Source organism: Anoplophora glabripennis, unplaced genomic scaffold (assembly GCF_000390285.2).
Source record: "Anoplophora glabripennis isolate ALB-LARVAE unplaced genomic scaffold, Agla_2.0 scaffold245, whole genome shotgun sequence".
Classification (NCBI taxonomy): Eukaryota; Metazoa; Arthropoda; class Insecta; order Coleoptera; family Cerambycidae; genus Anoplophora; species Anoplophora glabripennis.
In genome coordinates, this window is record NW_019416417.1 from 479,978 (window position 1) to 499,430 (window position 19,453).

The 19,453-nt window shown below is 32.6% G+C and overlaps 1 protein-coding gene across 1 annotated transcript in view; it reads right to left on the reverse strand.

Moving 5' to 3' along the window:
* The window catches only part of LOC108905290, a 282,262-nt gene that overhangs the window by 212,478 nt on the left and 50,331 nt on the right, over window positions 1–19,453 (reverse strand). Inside the window, exon 2 of the mRNA XM_018708092.1 lies at window positions 15,217–15,267. The gene's annotated coding sequence lies outside the window, so the exon portion shown is untranslated. The remainder of the gene's footprint in view (window positions 1–15,216; window positions 15,268–19,453) is intronic.

Here is a 19,453-nt window from a genome sequence, read left to right on the forward strand (position 1 = left end):
GGTATGACCGGGATTTTCTGTGATTGTACCGGGAATTAGCTGTATGGTCCCGGATTTCGGATTTGCACGTATAACTCCCGGAATATAATATAATGTACATATATATAAAAAAAGATAAAGAAAAAATCATAACACGCCGAGGAAAATTAAAATTCGTTGAATCGTTGGTAAATTTCACAAACGATTTTTTTTTATAAACAATATTCAATAATTTAATAAAATATATTTAGTTTATTCCAATTTATTATACCATCAGTAGGTAATTCGTAAATGGATATTTCAAAAAGGTATCAATTTCAAAAATCATTCTTGTGAAAATCTGTATTTTTTTTATAAATTCATTGTTCCTTGAAATTCAGAAGTGCCAGGAAAACGCGTGACCTTGAAAATTTTAAAATTTAGAGACTCCGGGCACTTAATATCCCGGAATTCAATTCAAGAAATGTAACAACCCTAAGCAGAACACATTCAATCAATGTTCACGCGCCGCCACTGACTTTTACCACCGCGCCATGGCAATTGGCAATGTTGCCAGATTTCATCCATAATTTTACAAGCTCGTAATGAATAAATAGACGCTTTTATTCAAATAAAAAGTTAATTGCCGTGCATTTCAGAAAGCTATATTTCAATAAGAGTTTATTTTAGTATTTTGTAAGTTGTTGTAAATACTCTTGCAACAATATTCCTTATTTTAATGCTAGTCATGAACATAAAAGTTTTAATATAATAATATATTTTAAACATCTCCAAAGAGATATTTACAAACCTATTTCAATGTAGAATGTTTCAAAAATCAAGGCTAGCAATGCCCGGAACGTAACGGAGGCCACGCCCTGTACCCCACTCCACAGAACTAAAGGCGCGTGCCGCGGTTATGACATTAGGCTTTGTTTCGCGACTGAACATTGATGAATATTTGACTTGTAGTTACTAGTTCTATCTCTTTTGGTCTTTGTTGTCAAATGGTAGTTTAAATATCTTTATTCACTCATACTACACATACTACAACATACGACATCTAAACCTAATAATTAGCGACGCAAGCGGTACCCTACTCCCATAACTGTTCCGCGCAGACCTAGACATTCGCGCAGCGATGCCAGGGATATAGCCGAGGCCACGCCCTCTACCCCACTCACAGCACCTAAGGCGCGCGCGACAATGCAAGCCGGACGTCCCACAACGTAATGCACAGAACTAGATGCGCGGCAGCGGCACCGACGTTGTAAGATCGCCAACGACGTCATAGGAGTCTCAGCTGCGGCGAAGCTTTTGAAGAGCGAAAACACCAACAGTAAAGAACGACGACCAAATCATTGAGAAGCGGCTATGTCAAAATCAACATCAAGTCCGAAAACAATAAGGGCAAGCTAAAGCTGAGGAAGTTCAATGTAAGTCTGTAACTGGCGTTGACCAGCTACAGAGGCTACCTACGTCATAACCCAAAAAACTGTTGCACTTCATACCTATTTAAAGTAAGATAGTTTTTTATATCACATGATGATACAGTACACACCAAAACATTTTGAAAACATGCAAACTAATCATAGACCATTAAAATAATAATTAAAAAAAATTCCGTGCAACCACCCTGTACATTTCACATTTCATAATGGTAATAACTAACAAAAGTAAATATTTTGGGAATTTTTTGTACACAATGCAAAATCCCATCGCCCATGTAACAATTCGGAAAGGAAAGGTCACCGCAGAAAGGCCACAGCAGCACGTTTACTTATTTTGTACGTGACGAGACTTTTCGAGCACAGATTGCTTTTTTAAGGCGCTGTCTTTTTGTTGGCATCGAATGGCCCTTCCTATTTATAGACGAGCGGGGCACCCTAAAAAGACGCACAAAAAACGAGTGGACCGACCACGGAGTGGGGCCAGGATGAAACCTTTTCTAATCGTTATATTACGTTGTTGCGAACAAAAAACCTTTATGACATTTTTCTGTATCGATGGTCAGTAATTTGTGATTAACAAAAAAATAACCAAAAATCACCATATTCAATTTATGTTTTCGCGGATTGTACTGGAGCTTTTTTAATGTGGGTAACCTCGAACAAGAAAAATTAAAAAAGCTCCAGTACAATCCGAGAAAACATAAATAGAACATGGCGATTGTTGGTTATTTTTCGACCTTAAATCGCTCGTAGCTTGAAAACATAGCTTTTTTCAAAAAAATCACAAAAGTTAAAAAGTGCTTATTTTTGCCTAAAATACATAACCAATTTTTCATACCGATTTTTTAAGTTTTCGCAGTTTTGCAAATTTTTTTGTTAATAACAAATTACTGACCATCGATACAGAAAAATGTCATTAAGGTTTTTTGTTCGCAACAACGTAATATAGTGATTAGAAAAAGTTTCATCCTGGCCCTCCTCCGTGGTCGGTCCATTCATTTTTGCGCGTCTTTTTAGGAGTGCACCGCTCGCCTATTAGATTCCAGAGAATTTTAAAGCTGTTGTTCTACCTTTGAAAACACAGGTCAACATTGGATCTAGGGACAATCGTCAGAAGTGAGTATGGTATATAGGGGATTTTTGGGTCGCTGATCACGAATCCGTGGTCGGTTAAGCTCCATCACATCAGGTTCAAGGTGATTTGAAGGTCAAATCAAGAAATGACCTCCAAAAAAATCTGAAAAAATTCATGCTTATGTTTTAGACGTTACTGAACCCGAATCCGAGGTTTGTTTACCCCTACGATGCACCCTAGAGGTCATTCAAGGTCATTTCAAGGTCATTCATGAAGTATTTTGGATAGAAAAGTTAAAATCAGTCTGAAAAATCTGAAAAAATCCGTCTGAATGTTTTTGGGGAAAAGATACAGTAAAGTGATGTTGGATTGACTAAGTTCGAATTCGCTGTTATATTCGTCTTCAAGGACTTACCTATTGTACCGAGGTCATTCAGAGGACGTTCAAAGTAAAAATTAATAAATAAAATCTGCAAGTAGAGATCAATAAGGTGACGTAAAAGAAAAGGGGAAGAAGATGCCTTTGTAAGTCTACATTGAATGAGTGTTCAAAAAGAAATCTTTTGAAGTTATCTTTTATTTTCTGTGATTTGAAGGCATCTCCTATATTAAGTGATCTCGATCATGCTAGTTTACGTGAGACCAGACAAAATATTGATCAACTCAGGAACGTTATCCTTGTCATGGTATCGATTTTCGTATGTTTCGTTGTTTGCATCCCTCCTAAAACCAGTCACGTATTCGGACACTTGCGTTTTAGACTTTTTTTTACTTTTATTATTATTTTTTTTTGTCTGTCATATTTAGGTAAAAAACTGAGCAGTAATCAAGATGAGGATGTGATGTGAGCCAGTGCTAACACAAGGCTCTTGCGTAACTGAAAAGACATAAAATGCTGAAAGAATTTATGACAATGATGTAATGCGCGCTTGACTTCTTTTGCTAATGCAAGAACCTGAGGTTTCTAATTAAATTTTGAGTCAAGTAAATCCCTTGCGATTCATTTTGACCGTGTCAACGTATGGGATAGTCATATGTTAACTTTCTTAATCAGAATAGTAAAACGAAAGTAAACCATCAGAAAGAGAGACTATATCTCCATACAAACGTGTAGACGGTTATACGTAGACAGATGGAAACTCTTTGAAGACCTTTAATAACTTCCAGATCAACACAGTGACTCCGAAAACACTTCAATACACTTTTTAAATTTTTTTACACAACTTTTTCTAAATTTAACCTTCAAATCACCTTGAACCTGACGTGATGGAGATGAAATAGTCTTGGATTCGCTTTCAGTGACCTCAAAAACATTCAGACGAATTTTTTCAAATTTTTCAGACTGATTTTAACTTTTCTATCCAAAATACTTCATGAATGACCTTGAAGTAACCTTGAATGACCTCTAGGGTGTATCGTAGGGGTAAACAAACTTCGGATTTGGGTTCAGTAACCTCTAAAACATAAGCATGAATTTTTTCAGATTTTTTGGTGGTCATTTCTTGATTTGACCTTCAAATCACCTTGAACTTGAGGTGGAGCTTAACCGACCTCGTATTCGTGATCAGCGACCCAAAAAACTCCTATATACCATAGTCACTTCTGACGATTCTCCCTAGATCAAATGTTCACCTATGAAATCAACCACATCTTCCGATGTCAACTTTACGGAATAATGAGATGGATAAATATCTATTTAAGTATGAACTGAAACGAAATTATTTCATTAATCGTCCAAAATTTATTCTGCCAACGATTTTGTTATTTTTTACACACAGGGTACTTCGAAAATGGTTACAAGCCACGTGACTAATCATTTTGTTTGGATAAGTAATTTTATTTCCTTCACGTTGGCAATTAAAGTTCGGTAAAATTAAAAAATAATAAAACAATAAGATCAAGATTATATTAACACACAACATGCTGTTTCATGGTCTGTGATTGATTATTGATTATTGTGTAATTATTTACGTGATTCTATTCACCCAATTAGCGATCACATTATCTCGAACATAGAAGCCACGGTTTGTAATTGTTCATTGTAAACGAATCATTAATATTGGTGACGCCAGGACTTAGAAATTTATTGTTACCAGTACTAGCGCTGGAATGTTGGTTGTCTAAGCTCGGAAAATAAGACATCAGTTTCTATGACCACAGGAACAAGGTTCAAATCAAAAATATATTAGCTATGGTTATTTTAATGTGTGAAAAATTTAGATATTATAAAAACATTAAAACACCATTAGTTGCTTCGTTAACGGCTTTTCCAATGAGAACTCAAGACAGTTATTCACAAGTCGTGCATTGTAAGAAATAGGAGTGACTTTCAGTTCAAGAAAACAGATCAAATCAGTGCTGCTCTTTACAGATTGTGCCATATTCTTTTATGTTTCTTCAAATGAGAAACGTATGAAGAAGTGTAAAACAGTGAGATTTCTTAAATTTGTATATAAATCATCTTTATTCGTATGTAATTGGAAAATAGTCACCATCAGAAAAAGGCACGGTAAGAACTTTTGTTAATATAATTCTGATTCCTTTCAAATTTATTGAACAATTTTTTTCAATAATAGATTTTATTTATAAAACACAAATCATATACATTTTGGGCATAATACCAAATGTCGTTCACAAAGCAAGAATTTCATTGTGGACATATCAACATTATTTCTACAAAATCCTGACATGTACCTAGATTCTAAACGACTACACTGGTTAATGACCATCAGTTCTATGATCAGTAATGGTTCAATAATTTGGTGGTCTAACAGTCCCCAAAGGACAACCAACTCTCTAGTTACAGAGACATTCAGCTGTTTTGGATTCACTACTTCATTTATTATTAAGGAAATTAATTACGAAAGGCTGCTACTGGAGAAATTACTATCGACAACATCGGATGTTATGCCTTGACCTCGGATGTTATGAATTGACTATAACAAGCCTTTCAAAACTCTCCCGGGAAGAGATAAAGGGCATTGGAATAGAGCTAACTTACTGAAGGCAGATAGCTATTGGTGTACAGATAATTCCAAACTCTAGACTCTAGATTCCAGGAGAGCTGGAGCATATAGCTGCTATACTAGGACCAAGCTGTTGGTAAACCTAGGCATCTATTTTTGATGCAATAATCTGTGCCACTGAGTTGTGTCTATGAAGGCTGGAACAACTGCAACATACAAGTCGATTTTTACGAACAATCAGCAAATCTGGACGCTGATCCTACCAGCGTAATTCAAAAACGGTATAGAGTTGCCTAAAAGCTCTGGTGTAGTTAAAAAACAATAGCAGAGTAGCTTTGATTTGCATACCTAGTCATTCAGATCCCTAGGGAAATAAGACAGCAAACTCTTTAGCTAGGAAGGCTGCTGCCTCGAATGTTATTGGATCAAAACCATCTGTTGGCGTAGCTTTGGTTACTGCCAAAGCAGGCCTCCTGACTTATCATGGAGAAAAAACGTTGAAGTACTGACATGAATTCCCAATACTCAGAGGGTATTTATAATAGATTTGTAATAGCTTACACCTGCACCTGCAAACTCAAGTACACCTATACATTGGGCACTACCGATTAAGATACCATCCACATAGGCTGGACTTAATCTAAATGGTTCAGTATAGGCTATGTTTAGTTGTAAGGAGAGCTGGAGCATTGCACGGTGTCTTTAGTAATGAACCACAACAGAGTACAAGTTGACAGTGTAAAGCCGGCCGCGGCCGTCCTTTGGATGTGTTTTCGTCCGAATTATTTTCGTCAGAAATCGGACTGATAATTATGTCAGATGTGGTATCGTCCACTGAACAAGTTTTTTGTTTGCAGAAATCAGTCATACATACTGATTTATCAAATCAGCATATTATAATTGTTAATAATATGGATGATTATCTTTTGGAAAATAGTTTTCTTATTCGATTTCTGACGAATCCAATTTGGACGAAAACGCATCCAAAGGACGACCGGCCTAAGGCTAGTTTTTATCAAACTCATCGGAAACCTGAACTAACTTAACCTGTCACATTAACATATTAAAATGTAAATGATTTATTTCCATACTAGTAATGTACAATATTTATAGTAGTACGAAAAATTTAAATTTGACTTACTGTTCATGGTGGGGTAATTTCGATACTTTGCCTTATATTCTAGAGATACAGAAAAAAGAAGTTAAGGTGTCTTGGACTCAATTTAAAAAAAAATATAACACTGTATTAAAATGTAACAATATCTTTTTGTAACTAGTACGAAAAATATGTACTTTACGCTAGTATAAAAAAGTTCAATTTGAAGTGTACATAAAGTTAGTATTTTAAGCAAGATAGTAGAAAAAATATTTACATAGTTAATTATTATTATTTACATACCTAATTATGATGTTTGCATGTATTTAATTAAAGATTTTTAACATAATAATTGTGTCAATGGGATATACCATATAGGCAATTGACACGTTTCGCTCGAATAGTTTTGCAGCCATCAAAATTGGATCCAGAGGTAATGACCTACAGGACACTCCTCGAATTTAACATGTACGTAGGTACTCGTACATATGACATATAGTAAATATCAAGTATGTTCCTAATACAAGGTGACCACTATGAAGTCTCCAATCCTCATGACACAGTTACTTGCACAACATTATCATCACCCACACCTGTCGAATTTTAACAACAAAATCAATTTTAAGAGATATGTTTTTCAAATATGTTAGTCAGAACAAACTGTATGAATTTCTGACAGTAATAAAATATTATTTAAGTAGATAGTGGAAGTGGATATTCCACAAATTTCTTTAATTTCTACATTCTTTCAGATTTTTAATGAAATGCAAGATTTGTATAAACTTTCAATGAAGAGTATAAACGATTTTTTTTTTACAAAACTCGGTTGGTCCACATATGGTAAAACATTCACATTTTCACACAATATTGCAATAACTAAGAGGTGTACCCTCACAATTCTTGTTCGATATCATAGAGGGCACCTAAAAACGTATTCCAGATTTTTCTCAGCTTTCAATTCATGGTACAAATTTCGCTACAGCAATTTATTTATAAACAATTTTTTTGCAATAACTAAGAGGTGTACCCTTACAATTCTTGTTAGATATCATAGAGGGCACCTAAAAACGTATTCCAGATTTTTCTCAGCTTCCAATTCATGGTACAAATCTCGCTACAGCAATTTTTTATAAACAATTTTTTTGCGATAACTAAGAGGTGTACCCTCACAATTTTTGTTCGATATTATAGAGAACACCTAAAAACATATTCCAGATTTTTCTCTGCTTTCAATTAATGGTACGAATCTCATTACGGCTATTTATTTATAAACAGACGATCTCGGCGCGATATTAACATTTTTTTTTGCAATAACTAAAAGGTGTACCCTCACAATTTTTGTTCTATATCATAGAGGACACCTAAATACGTATTTCAGATTTTTCTCTGCATTCAATTCATGGTCCGAATTTCGTTACAGCTATTTATTTATAAACCGACGGTCTAGGCACCATTTAAACAATTTTTTCAACTAAACTGTACACTTTTTTGGTGGACCAATTCGCGGTAGGAAAAGAAGTATTACTTTTTTTCTAAAGAAGTACGTCAAAATTATTGTTGCACAAAATAAGTTGTAAATGTAATACAAGTTCATAATTTGCATAAACATTGGTCCCTATACTATTTCATGATTATTTTTAAACGTATAATACTATTTTTTTTCGTTTCAAATAATCAATATTTTATATGCGGTATTGTGACGTTCTCGCTGATGAGTTTGGCCTGCTAGTTTCAGCCTCATTGTCTACTCCTCGTTTTAATCGCAGGGATTAGCCCAGCAGTCGGAGACTTGTGCGGGAGAGGGGGCGACACGTTATTATTCAGTAGACCTCATTTGCGCCCAGGAAAGATTTAAGTAGGTAAGCCCTAACCAACATTCAATGCAGGAATCAGGGAAACCTGAAAACCTCATTAATGGTCAAACGCAGACCGATATCGATCTCTCACATTGACCCAAGTCAACGTTCTTCCACCTTAACATACCATCAGAGAGGATGTCTAATTACTGATCTACAGTCTTACGGCCGCGGGGTTCGAACTTGCAACAGTGGCATTTATCGTTTCAAGTATTGACGCCCCAAACCGTTCGGCCACCGACCGAAATAAGCGAATAAAAGATTTTTTTATATTAGTTCAGAATGCGCAGATTTTGAAAATCACCATTCTGTGTATTAATTGTCACTCAATCTTACTCAAAGAATGGAACAATCAGTTTGGTTTTCGCCAAGGAAATTTATTCCAGTCTGATTAACTATAATCCGTAACGATATTTATTTATTTATTTGTTTATTTAAAATATCAAATCCAATAACAGGTTAAATTTCAGAAAGAATATACATGCATTAACATCAATATTAAGGGATTAGAAATCTGACTTGCCATAAGAGGATATCCTATTATCTACATATCTAAATGCAGGTAGTTTGAAAGTTTGACCGTCCAACTTGTATGTAATTTCATTCGGTGCATGTCCGTCAAAGTTGTGAAACGCAAATGACATGGTAAACATCCTGTGCTTCCTTCTCTACTTACACTCATTGTTATTTATCAGTTGAATGCGGTTACTGCCACAGGATCTTAGAGAATGCAACTCTACCATTTAAACAAAATTTTGTTTTTTTTAAACAAATGATAAATAGTAGACGATATTAAGGTTAGTTTGTCTGTATCAGGCCATTTTAAGGTTGTTTCAAGGTCATTTCAAGGTCAAATTTGAAAAAGCCGAGCAATCAAATCCAACCACCTGTTATACAGGATTCTGTGGTCACTGGGTTAGAATCTGAGGTTAGTTTGTCTGTATCAGGTCATTTAAAGGTCGTATCAAGGTCAAATGGAAAAAAACGAGCAAGTTTAACCGCTTTAACTATCTTCTTTGCGTTATTATCACCTTTTCACTACTAAACCCGTTTTGTAAAAAGAATATACTTTTTACATTTTCGTCATTATTAATTACTCTTCTGAATATTTCTGCAAATAATTATTCTGCAAATATTTCCCATTATTTTTTTCACGATTATTCCGTTGTGTATTGCATTATTTTCTAAAGCTGAAATTCATATAATGGATGTTGATAAAAATAACCCATCTGATTTTGTCCAACAACATGCCGAGTTCCCACTCAATGAGACTATTCGGCTTCCTTTTGGACCTACTCCTAAGTCACACCTCGGATTAGGACTCTGCGACTATAACGGTAATTGATTCTACGGTTTATTCCATAAATTAATTTTCAAACGACCTTAAAATGACCTTCAAATGACCTTAAAGGGGCCTTCAAATGGCCTGACACAGACAAACTGACCTCAGATTTGAACTCAGCAACGCCAAATACATCTATAACAGGCGGTTAGACTTAATTGCTTGGCTTTTCTCAACTTGACCTTGAATGACCTTCAGACGACCTTCAAATAGCCTGATACAGACAAGCTAATCTCCGATTCGGACTCAGCAAATACATAAACTCCGAGATCTTTTGATTTAATGCGCATTTTCTCAATCTGACTTCTAACTGACCTTGATAGGAAGGTGAGGGGAGGTCCCGTTTGGGGTGCAAACGATTAGTTATTGGCTATAAATAATTTTTAAAATGTTTTCTTTTTTTTGCCAAAAATGAATTGAAATAAACATCCATCGCTTTTTGCAATAATTATGCGTAATTGCCTGTAGGTATTTTATAGTTAACAAATTGGTGATTTATGAAGTTAGTTAGGTACCTTAAATTGTAGGCAATTTAATTGCCTACAACATAAAATAACTAATAAACACGTAATTTTGCCACTTATTTGCAATTTGCCAACTTAGCGTCACTTCTTTCTAGTTAGTTTTTTGATTCTACATACAATGTCAGAAAGTGCAATAATCTACTAATCATTTTTATATTGTAAAACTCTAATTCAACTTTACTATTGTGTAACCTTGCACAAACTTTATTCAGACATGGAAAAAGTTGCAAAAAATACCAATGGTACCAATGGTGAAAAAGTACTTCTTGGAAAAGTCAAGTCGGAAAAACATGGTAATACATGTTAAGGCAAAAATTGATTTTACATTTTTCCTAAAGAATTAGGAATAAGAAATAACATCAAATACTTCATACCTGCAATATGTAATATCGTCTGTACGAGCCTATACAGGGTGATTCAGAACTTATCCAAACAAATTTGGGAATAGATGCGGCATGAGAAATGGAGTCAATATCGTAAAAAAAATTTTTGTAAAATCCTTATAGTTTCAGAGAAAAAATTATTGAAGTTATAGTACATTCAACGACTACATAGCTGGACAACTGTAGTCTCTAGCGTCATTCGCAATGCGCGTGGAGAGCCACGTGGCCTCAGCGACTCCGAATACTGAAATCGGATTTTGCAATCGTCGTTGCAATAGTATTTACCTGTTATCTGTTCAATAGTTTTTTTAGTAGTTAGTGTCAAAAATGGGTAGTTAGTGTCAAAAATGGTTTGCGTGTATAGCAACTCGGAGTTCATGGATATCGTTTTAATTTATGGTGAAGCATTTGTGATATGGTGAAGCAAGACAACATTTGTGTTAGTTCGTAGAAACTGAGTAAGACGGACCCAAATGTGTTTACACGTTGGTGGATAAAATTTTGAACAATTGTTGTAACATCGGGTATGTCAAATGATTTTATTATTTAAAAACACAAATTAATTTTATTAATTAATAAAGGCAAAAGCAGTTGAATTTGCCGATATAAAATAGGTGCGATAAAATTCTATTTACATATTTCTTTCCTTGCGAAAGTTTTTGTCCGTTTTTATCACACCGCCATGCCGGTCGCATTGTGCGAGGTCAGGTTTTACAGTGGACCAGTTTCCAGTGCCGTGCAGAAGTGTATTTTTAAATCATTTTCGAACTGCCCTTTTTGATTTTTTCTTTACAAAATTGTATTTGTAAGGGTCCCCTGTACATCCAGAATTTTTTTTGGCTAAGTTCTGAATCACCCTGTATATTTGTTGTATGCTTTTATACATTAATAAAGGCACTTAAAATTCTGTGGATTATCGCTGACGTAAATACATAGTACGATTTTTATAAATGATTTAATTTAACAATATCTCTATTAAGTATACTGATGCATATTTCAGTGTAATCTTAGTTCTAAATTAAATACTGAGTCAGAATAAATTAAATTTCAGACACTGTTAACCTCACTTTCAAAATACTTGCTTCTATTAAAGATTTACTATTTTAATGTTTCCAGTATTAATTAAGTGGTTGGTAATACGACAAAATAAGCTCTTTGGTACGTGAATATGTATTTTTTTTGTTTAGAGAAAAAAATCAAAAATGTGGTTTGTAAAAAATATTACTAAATTCTATTACTCTAATAGGTATGTAAATTTTTACATCTTTTGTTTTTTGTTCCAAAAAATATTTATAAAACTTGGTTTATAAAATTTGTTCTTTTTTTTAATAAAATATTCTGCTGTTGCTGTCAAACTGAAAGTACATTTGCATAGATCATGTTTCCTCTACCAATGAAGATAGGCCCCTCATACCTTATACTATTTTAAGTGATTTCACTAAAGCATATTGAGGTACCCAATTTGTAAAGATACTGGTGTAACTTCAAAAAGTGCTAAAAATTAAGGAACAGAAAAGATTAAATTGTTTCAAACAAATCAAGCTATCAAAAACAGCGACACAGAAAAAATTAAGCAAGAGCTTGTAGGAGTGGTTTACTTCTACCCCTTGCACCTGAAGAAATTCAAAATATGTTCTAATAATTACCTTTTTCTAAAATTAAATACGTTTTTACGACGAACAATGATTACTTTGGAATTTATTGCTGTTCCTGAAGGTATGTCATTAACAATTGCATGTTTTATTTATCAGTTAACATATTTGTGTTTTCCTCTTTAACTAAGCCTCAAATTAAAAAATTGTAAAGGAACGTCCTCTGTTGAGTACTGAAGAATTACACAAAATTTCATAAAAAATTATATATTTTCTCAAAATGATTCCATTACATTACTGGAAGCATTAAATTCTTATTTAATCCAACATTTTTTTTTCATGTTTTGTGATAAAAATTATCAAAAATTAATCATTCTGTTTAAAAATTAAACCGAAATAAAATTATTATAATTAAAATAAATTATAACTTGTTTGTTACCCGCCACTGGAGCCATAAGTAACACTTAGTTGAGTTAATAATAAACAAAAAGGAACACAAAAAGCAGGGTCTAATTAGTGCTGGAATTCTCTATTTAAGCAGAAAGTAACACTTAATAATAAACAAAAAGGAACACAAAAAGCAGGGTCTAATTAGTGCTGGAATTCTCTATTTAAGCAGAAAAAATTTTTTATAGGCTAGACTTTTCAAAAAAGTTTAGTACGTAAGTTATTGCCTCTGACGAGTTATGATGTGATTATAATATCTACTTCGGCACTTATTTCTGTATTTAAAAAAGTTTATTCTTAAAATTACCTAAAGAAATCTACCCCCATTTAATACTTCAGATTACTTAGAAAACATCCCGTATATAAAACAAAATTTTATTTACCGTTAATTCTAATTTACCATTTTGTGTTTTTTCAGATTTCTTCCTGCAAATAGGTATTATAAAGGTTGTTAGGATATCAAAAACCGACCACGATCGTAAAGACATGTGCGACCATAATGAAAATATGTGGAAATTTGCCGTTTTCATGTTGGTCTGCTTAACTGCCGCTGACTGTTCATCAAAGCCCTTCAGACTTAATGATTTTCATGATCAAATAATATACAACGAGCAGCAAGCTGATGTGGAAAGTACATTGAGTGAAGATAAGACGAAAAGAGAGATCTTCATTGCCCCTTCATATATGTCGTCTATTATTTGTGTTGAAGGATACAAGATTAATTTAAAGGGTGAATGTGTACAGATCATAAAACTAGATAAAGAGGAACAATTCCAGTTTTTTATTGAACAATTAAACAGAAGATTTGGACCTGCAGCTGAAAAAGGCAAAATTTAAAAACATTAACTTAGGGTGACAAGAGATGTTTACAGACGATACGGGAACAAAACAGGAATTTTCACCACAATGAAGAGTTACAGACGGATTCAGTGAAAAGCTATAATGCCCAGAATTCTAACTTTTGTTACATATTGACATGCTGCAGAAGACAAATCCGGAAAAAATGTTTTTTTTTTAGAAAAAAATACTATACCTAAGCTTTATATTATTACAGACCTCTACAATGAACAGTACTGTTCTATTTTTAAAGAAAGATAAAAATGCTGATGTGATTCGTTTTAAAAATATACGGGGTTCAATCTACCATTTTGAAAGAGGTTATAGAGAATTTTGTTAAGTAAAATAATTCTATGGATATAGATTCAGAAACCACTCTAAAACAGTTTTTAAACAATAAATCAGTTGCTTAAGAGAATAACACGCAGAAGGATGGTATGAAGACATACTTTTTCTACACCCATGAATGTCGTAAGGAAATCAGAAAGTTTCTGAACTATGTTCTGCAAATTTATCTTCTTCCAAGTTTCTGTAAGTAAATAATATCATCATTTCAAAGAACTTGTTGTTCTTCTAAAAGATACATAAAATCAACTGAAAACGTTTAGTTTGCGTAAACATTTTTGTAAAATAAATCGCCCCGCTGAAATAGAAACATGTTTGAACTGAAATTCTCTACTACCTATATCTTTCAAATTGGATGTGGAAAACCTAATATACCTACTAGTGTCTAAAGCTAAAGGAATACACAATTGTACTTAAATACCTTTACATGTACTATTCATATTTAAATTAAATATTTAACATGTTTTTAAGAATGCTCATCACACATATTAGAATTTTATTCTTCAGATCAATAAACAATGTTCACCATATAAATTGTGTTATTTTTAAAGTGACATAATTATAATAATATATAAAATAATAATAATATTTTAGAACAGAAAAATAGTAAATATACAAATTTATCGAAATATATTTTGGTAGATTTCTAAATGTATATTTATCTTTTAAAATGGCATGTTTGTCACAAGAATTGTGTCACAATTATGATTTTTGAAATAGAACAAATTATTTGGTAGAAACCGACAGTTATTTTTAGCTATATAATTTGATATAGGTACGTATGTCTATTTTTCAATATCATCTGAACTCAGTATATACAGAGCCTTCCTAAATCTTTACAAGCCACGTGATCGTCGAGCTTAAGCAACTCAACATTGCACGAGTGGTACTGGCAAGGAAAATTCCTAGATCTTGACGTTACTAATATTAATAACTCGTTACAATGAACAATGACGAACCGTTACGTCTACGCTTGAGATAGTGCGATCGCTGATTGGTTGAATAGCATCTCCTGAAAAAATACACCAATCACAGCCGATAAAACAGAACGTTGTGTTTTAATGTAACCTTGATCTTACTATTTTAATAATTTTTAATTTTACCGAAATTTAATGATCAACATGAAGGAAATAAAATTACTGTTTCAAATAAAATTACTGGTCACGTGGCTTATAAACATTTATGTATCATAATTTTGATATTTTGAAAGCCAAATAATCAAACAATGGTATACAGAAAAATGTAACTTAAAAATTAATTTGTTATGTTAACACAAGCAACAGAGTATGAATGTTATTCAAGATATTATCAATTATTTCAATGAATAAATAAAAGAATACTTACATGTTGACCTTGTAAATGTGTTTATCCAATGGTAAACTCCTTGCAAATAACCTGCAAAAAACAGTGAGATGTCAGTTTTTTGAAATTTTATATGTATTTTATTAATTTGACAATAAGGGCCTGTATAACCTTTTTTTGTAAAAGCCATAACTATATTGTAGTTTTGAACATTTAAAAGAAGATCGAGCAAAAGAAATATGTTTTGCATTTTAAAATTAAATAAATTTTACCAATGGATGTTATGATTAACAAAATATTGGAATTGGTGAAAAAAACATACAGGGGATATTTGATGTAGTAAAATATCTATGATATTTTTTACTTATACGAATAAAGTTAAGTTAATACCTCATCTAGCTAAAATATATGAAACTATCTTAAAAATGCAAATAACTAATTATTTTGAGACTCAGGGACTTTTCAATCCTCAACAATTCGGTTTTCGAAGTATCTATCGACCACACTAGCCATAGATTGTCAACATCCACAATAACAATAGTTTTGAAGAAGGGAAATACGTTGCTAGTCAATTTTTAGATCTGACAAAAGCTTTCGATTGTGTATCACACGAAATTCTTATACATAAGCTACATAATTATAGTTTTTCATCGTACAGTTCGGATTTATTAAGATCATATTTGAGTAATAGATTACAGTATGTCGTATATAATAATGTGAAATCATCCATAAAAAATATGGAACATGGAGTTCCACAAGGTTCCAAATTGGGTCCGTTACTGTTTTTGATATATATCAATGATTTTCCTAATTGTTTACCTTATGATACTAAAAGTATACTCTTTGCTTATGATACCAATATAACTAGAACCAACTTAAATTTTGAACAGTTAATGACGTCAACTTATGACCAACATGCATCGGTAGAAAACTTGTTTACTAGTAATCAACTGAGTTTGAATACTTCGAAGACCGAAACTATGATTTTTAGTCTCCGGGATATGGAAAACTGGGATAATCCAGCACGTGTAAAATTCTTGGGAGTTCATCTTGACCCTAAACTGACATGGGATCAACATGTTAATTATGTTTGCTCCAAGATATCAAAACATACTTATTTACTCCGGAGTCTCAAACGAAGAGTCTCAATATCAAGCTTGCTGATAGTTGATCATGGCTATATCCATTCCACCATAACATATGCTATTTTAGTATGGGGTCATGCTCACTCTATAAAAAAAGTTTTTACTCTTCAGAGAAAAATTATTATAATCATATCTGATCTTGATTTTAGAGATGACTGTAGAGAGCAGTTTTATAAATTGAACATACTAACTATACCCTGTGCATATATATTTCAATGTCTTATTGATGTCAAAAAACATATACATAACTTTGAAATCAGAAGTGAGACTCACTCTTATAATACCCGAAAGAGCACATACTTATGTAATACATTTCTAAGACTTAGTAAAACGCGGGTCGGTACTAATTATTGGGCCATCAAATTTTTTAACATAATACCTCACCAAATTCAAATTCTTAATGAAAATAATTTTAAAGGATAAAAAAAGTATTTAATAATAAATGCCTTTTATGGTTTTGAAGATTTTATTGACAGTAATGTAGCTCGAATATGAATGTTATCATTAATCTTAGTATGTCGTTTATCCTATTTATTTTAATTATATGTTGTTTAGGTATATTTGTTACAGTTAGTTGATTGCTATCATTATGTGTATTGTTATTTACCACTTTCTTTTTTTTTGGACGCGTGTAAACACTTTTATGTGTATTTAACACTAGCCTTTATAAATATAAATATAAAGTTAACAATTAAAATAAACACCCAAAAGATAGTCATCTTTTAAATATAACTAATATAAAATACACTGAAAATTATCTAATAATAGTAGAGTTAGTGCATCTCAAATTGATTTTGTAAGATAGACAATCAATAGAGAATTACTCTAATACTTTTGCATTATGCACTACAGTTTATACAAATCTTCCACTTATTCTAATAATGTTCTCCTTTTTATGTCCCATGTAATTCCGGAAATTCTTGTCTAGTTATTTGTTCCTTACTTACCAACTCGTTGGTAAAATTAATTCAAATTTGACAAAGAAAATATAACAAATTAAATGGAACACTATTGAAATATTAGATATTTAAAAAATGTTTATGTAACTGTTTAATAACAATTATCTATTTTACTATAATTTCATTAAATTTCTTAGAGTTGCATTGAGTAATTGCTACTTTTACTTTGCAAACTAATGATTTTTAGAAAACGCCTTATTATTCCGTAAAAATCTTTAATTTCAAAGCAGTTAGACAGATTTTCTTCATTTTAATTACTATTTTCCAATGCTTGTACTATTCCAACATTGAAAATATATCTGCATAGTTTATAAACTTCCAGTGCAACAAATGTACAGTCGCGACCGCTGGACGCAGGGGTGGTCCGATCGGAGTAATGTTGGTGTTGTTGTGTAGGTTGGACTTTTGTGCGTCGAACAGAAGTGATCCGAGCATTCTACGATAGGGGGTGGCATTGAAGACGTAAATGGTGAACCTCTACTGTTTGGCTATTGGGCTCTGTCGATGTTTTAAATACGCTATAAGTGAACTGTTTCAAGGGTATAGTAAAGGCAAAAAAATAGATAATTTGATTTGGTAATAATTGACAATACAGTATACGTTCTTAAAATTATATTACGTTCATGTCTATTATTCTATTGTGCTGTGATTTCCATCTTGTACTGTCTGTTTGTTAAGTTGTCATTACCTATTTTATCTTTAGCTTTTTACTTACATCTTGGAACCTATGCATTTTGGAATAATATTGAAGAAGAAGAAAAGTTTTAGAATTGAATTTTGCACAATATATTGCAAGTTAAAAATGTTTAAATTTATTATAGATGTTGCAAAATAGCAATAATTGATGAAAAAAAGGCAAAATGATCAAGTTTTCTTGGATAATTTTTTTAAAATATTTTAATTGCCAAGAGGGTATTCTAATTTTGATAAAAAAAAAACTAGAGTATAATAAAACAACACACCAAATTTCATTAAAACCGGTTCATTAGTTTTCGCAAAATAATTTTTTGAAAAATATTTTGAAAAAAAAAATGTCAGCCTTTCAAAATGTTGCACAACCTCAAATAAAGCATCCACAAATGATATTTAGAGTGCAACAAAATAATCTTAAAAGAATAAGGAAGTGCATTGAACTAGATGGAGGACATATCGAGCATTTACTGAAGTAATCTCTTTCAAATGTTTCATTCTTAACTTTTTTCTGTTACGTTGTGTCCCCGGTTGTGACTATACACAAAATACAAAAATTTAATTATCTTGACAACCGTTTATTTTTTCGTAAGTCATGATGTATACCTTTTTGTAGAAAAGTAACAGGGTTATCTGCCTGCGAGGACGAAATGTCAAATTTGACAGTTCTGTCAAAGTTGCGTAAATTTTAGAACATAATTTCGACCGTCCTTGTATAATAAAAATATTTGATTCAATTTTAAATGTACAAAGATACATTTGAATGAGTTGTTTTGATCCTCCAAATTTCAAGTTAATCAAAGTAACCCTTTAGAAATTATGGCCAATATTCATTTTTCAACTAGGTAAAAAGTTTATATGAAGTACTAACACTCGTTTGACCTGCTCTATATAACCCTTTATTTTTCCCCCGTAGTTACCGGATACGCTGTATAATCAGCTATAGTACAGATGCCGTGACAATATTTTAAATTTGAATGCAACCGCGCCTAATTATGGAACATGCGCAAAACACACGGAGTACGTCTCGCCCCCACTTTTTGGAAACAAGGTCATCCATTGAAACTATAGGTAATGACCAGTATAGGATAGAAGTATGTGATAAATACATACATTCATATACATATCAGTAATGTGATGTTTTATTTTATCCGTTCATTTTCAATATGTCAAAAGTTTGTTTGATGGCGAATTCTGTACATTTTTTGTATACAAACATTAATACTGTTTTATGGTTTTTCTAAATTTCAATCTTCACTTAATAAGTAAAATACTTATACCTTAATCTGTCTATACAAACCTAATCAAACAAGAATGTGTCTTGTTATTGTACGCGGGAACCAATCAATGGCTCCATCTATCGTGCAGACTCCCAACTGTGCCATTCAAATGGCTACAGTAGGAAGCGACCTGCTATATTGCAAGTACTTTGTTGCACGACTGCCGCCCACAGAGGGCGTAACACAATGTTTTAGTCATCAGTGC